Genomic DNA, 4531 nt, shown 5'->3' on the forward strand with positions numbered 1-4531 from the left:
ATGGGCTCAGATTATGCTTCAGGGTGTTCCAAGCAATACTACTGATTTCTGGCAGTTTTTTGGGTGACCAAAATGATCAAAATTGCTGACAAATACCCTGTAACTATAGAACCTTAATTGAGCAATAAAAAAAATGGAGTGAAGTTATGCTGGCCATTCACTGAAACAATTGCTGCAACTGAAATACAGAAGAACCCTAACCAGTATACGTCAATATTTTTTTAAAGGGTTGGAGTTGTTGAAACCATATTGAGAGAGTACAGGGATGAGGTGGAACGGCTGTCAGAGTGGTGTAGAGCCAATAACCTGCTCCTGAATATTGCAAAAACTAAGGAACTGGTTGTCGATTTTTGGAAAAAAAAAGAGCAATGTTGAGCCACTCATCATTGATGGAATGCAGGTGGAGAGGGTTTCGGTGTTTAAATTCCTAGGAATGGAGTTGGAGGATGATCTGACGTGGAGTGCAAACATTAAAGGGCTGTTAAAGAAAGCGCAGCAAAGACTGTACTTTCTGAGGAAAAACCATCTACCTAAAAATCTGCTTCTTGCCTTTTATCATTGTTCCATCGAAAGCATACTTACGTATGGACTATGTGTGGTTCGGTGCTTGTACCTCCAAAGATGTTAACTTAAGGCACTACAGAGGGTTGTTAGGTCAGCAGAGAAAATAATTGATTGTTCTCTCCCAACCCTGGAACACATTTACATCTCCCGATGTCAGAAAAAAGCTCAGGACATTGTACATGATCCGACTCATCCTGGCCACTGTCTCTTCCAGCTCTTGCCATCGGGGAAGAGATATAGAGCAATGAAAGCCAGAACTAATCGTTTAAGAGACAGTTTTTATTCAAGAGCAATTATGGCCTTAAATATGAAATAATAGAATGATATTTCTATTATTATGCCACTGCTTTGAGTTGTTGCTTGCGTCTTTTAAAATCTCGTTGTTTACTATGTGACAATGACAATAAAGATAGATTCTATTCTAAAGCACCTACATATGTCACAAAGATTGTTCATCTTTCAGGTCCCATGACTAAGTGCCTGTAGGACATGAAACGTCTAGGGCAATTAGATGTAGATTTGAATAATGCTTTTTTAATTTTACTTTTTGTGTCCCTTGTGGACCCTTTGAATGCCTATAAGCCCGTGTTACTGCTGTTTAAGGATAACCTCTCCCTAAGTGGAGAGACTCTGGGGCTGGAGCACCTGGACCACCTTTTCTACCTGGTGATTATCTCTACACTGTTCTTTAAGTGCCCATTTTTCCTTTGTTCATTATTTATCTTTCAAATCAGCCCATCAATTAAAAAAAGATTAGTCTAATAACCCTATCACATTCTCTCACGCAGATTCACAAGCCAGTCCCCTCAGAAGCCAATTAGCCTTCCTATGATTGTGGGAGAAAAACAGAATATCCAGAAGAAATTTGAACAGGCACTGGCAGAACATACAAACTCCTTGTAGATAGCACCCTGCTTAGAACCATATCCTGGACTGTCATTGCAGGGCAGATTGTGGAGGTGAACGTTCACTGGTCTCATTGGTGATGTGTACTGGAAACACAGTGTCACTGACCTATAAGTTCTCCTATGCTTTATTATACCAAGCTCATTCTGCTTTTAAAATGCTCTATATGTCAGTACAGCTTAGGAGTTAGCCAATATGATCCAGCACATATAGCTCCAGGTGCTTAATTCAAAATGAACTGTGTGTTATTTACCAGGCTACCATAAATCCAAGTATATATTGCCACTTCAGTGATCACTGAGCATTGAATGTAAAGGGGTTAGGGCCAGCATAAAAGAAAACCTTTGACTAGGACTGCTGATTCATCTTATCTTAAAGGGGATGTAAATAAAAGAATAACATTTTTCCTGAAGAAAAAAAAATGAATTTCTAATTTAATCTTGATTTTTCATTATACATTAATACATTCATTAGTTTTAAATGTATTTGTAAAAACATTGAAAGCTAGATTTCTCTTTCTGCATTGCTGCCCCTGACTCTTGAAACAATGTAGCAAAAGTCAGTTTTTCCTCTAGCCAAGACTCCATTTCCTTCCTGGTCGCAATCAGCACCAGGGAGCATGGCATCACATATGGCACAGTCAGGCATGTCATCGCCACGTCAGCTGCATTGCTTTCTATGGGGGAAGGGCAGCCTCTAGTGGAGCATCTCATACAGTTGGGGAAGGTAGGTGGGCACTATTTTAAATGAGGTAGGGAGGTTTCCTCAATCTTCAATTTAATGTGTTTGGTTAAAAGTTATTGGGGGTGGACTAATTTAGTTTGAGGCATTTGCAAAAAAGGTAAGCACTGAATATGGCCAAATAATTCTGTTACCATTTTTAGAAATGTTACTGTACCTCAAAATCTTTTATTACTTGTGAAATATATTTGTTATGGAAAGAAGTCTTCATTCCTTTCTGTGCTCTGGGACTGCCCCAACAGTAGCATTTGAGTACTACAGCACTGTAGCAGAAGGCTGGTCTCCTCAGTTGCTATAATGTTTCAGAAGTCAGACCTAGGGGCACATTTACTAACCCACGAACGGGCCGAATGCGTCCGATTGCATTTTTTTCGTAATGATCGGTATTTTGCGATTTTTTCGGAAAATTGTCACGACTTTTTCGTTACCAATACGATTTGCGCGAAAAAACGCGAGTTTTTCGTAGCCATTCCGAAAGTTGCGCAAAATCTGGCGATTTTTTCGTAGCGTTAAAACTTGCGCGAAAAGTCGCGCCTTTTTTTGTAGCGTTAAAACTTGCGCGAAAAGTCGCACCTTTTTTCACGATTTTGCGCAACTTTCGGAATGGCTACGAAAAACTCGCGTTTTTTCGCGCAAATCGTATTGGTAACGAAAAAGCCGCGATAATTTCCGAAAAGTCATAAAGTCGCCGAAAAAATCGCAAAAAATACGAAAAAGTCGCAAAATGTTCGTTTTCCAATCAGAATTTTTCCAATTCGGATTCGAATTCGTGTCTTAGTAAATCAGCCCCCTAGTTGTGGAAAAATATAAACAGCGTGACATTTAATAGCAATTATATTTACAGACATTTTAAAGGAAATTTAAACCCCCTCAAAAAATGTAATCAGCAAACAGCCTCTTTGAAATATTTAAATACCTGCAACTCCGGTTGTTCAAAGGTTAATAGTAAGGCTGCAGCATCCCCTTAAAGGAACAGTAACACCAAAAAATGAAAGTGTATAAAAGTAATAACAATATAATGTACTGTTGCCCTGCATTGCTACAACAGGTGTGTTTGCCTCAGAAAGATTACTATAGTTTATATAAGTAAACTGCTGTGTAGCCATGGGGGCAGCCATTCAAAGGAGAAAAGGCACAGGTTACTTAGCAAATAACAGATAAACCCCCATTATATGGGGCTTATCTACTAGTTATCTGCTATGTAACCTGTGCCTTTTCTCCTTTTTTCCAGCTTGAATGGCTGCCCCCATGGCTACACAGCAGCTTATTTATATAGTAGCTTTTCTGTAGCAAAAACACAATTTTTTTGCAGAGCAACAGCACATTATATTTTAATTACTTTAAAACACTTTAATTTTTTGATGTTACTGTTCCTTTAATCACTTAGATTTCCTTCTCTAACCCACCCGGCCCCCTCCCTTGGGAATTTATTTTGGCTGTCGGCTACTGGGCATGCTCAGTTCCAAACTAAAGCTGGCCATACACGCACCGATAATATCCTACAAAACCTCGTTTCGTACGATATTCGGTGTGTGTATGGCAAGTCGACCGATATCGTAGGAGGCTGCTGATATCGGTCGACTCGCCGATCGGCCAGGTTAAAGATTTTGATTGGGCGCCATAGAAGGCGCCTGATCAAAATCTGCCTTCAGGGCTGAATTGGCAGAAGGAGGTAGAAATCTTATTGTTTCTACCTCCTTACCTGCCGTTTCAGCCCTGAATGGTTAGTGGCCGATTGTGCAATCTTTCGTGCGAGCAATGGTCGCACAAAAGATCGAAAATCGCCACATGTGTGGCCACCTTAAAGCAGTGAATCTTCTTAGCTCAGATTACTAAACATGCCCTCTCTAGTCTAGCTCCAATGAAGAGATGCCACTGCTGCCTCCCATAGAAACTCTGCTCTAGCTCTCATGATGTGTCAGAGGGAAAATGGCTGCTGGGTAAAAGCTATTTGTATCAGGAAAAGGGGAGGTTGCTGGTGAACAGAGGGGTTATGCACAGTACAGATTATGCTGTTTGGGTGGGGGAGATGTTATTAAACCATTGTCCATTTTTAGAGAATGCATATTTGAAACAGGCCCCAGTGGGTACCAGGGCCGCACTTGTCCTTGAAATGCCCCTGATTTGAAAGCTGCTTATAAGTGCCTTGTCCTTCAAGCAAGTTTTTAGGTGATGATCCCCTTTCAGAGCTAGGGACGCTAGCAGCGCTATATACTTTTTTTCAGTCTATGTTGCCCGCGGGTAACATTTGCCGAGATGATCCCACAAGACACTCACATTACCATGTCCTTGCGTTCTTCTTACACCATGTTACTCTAAT

The sequence above is a fragment of the Xenopus tropicalis genome, chromosome 4 (assembly GCF_000004195.4).
Source record: "Xenopus tropicalis strain Nigerian chromosome 4, UCB_Xtro_10.0, whole genome shotgun sequence".
In the NCBI taxonomy this organism is placed as follows: domain Eukaryota; kingdom Metazoa; phylum Chordata; class Amphibia; order Anura; family Pipidae; genus Xenopus; species Xenopus tropicalis.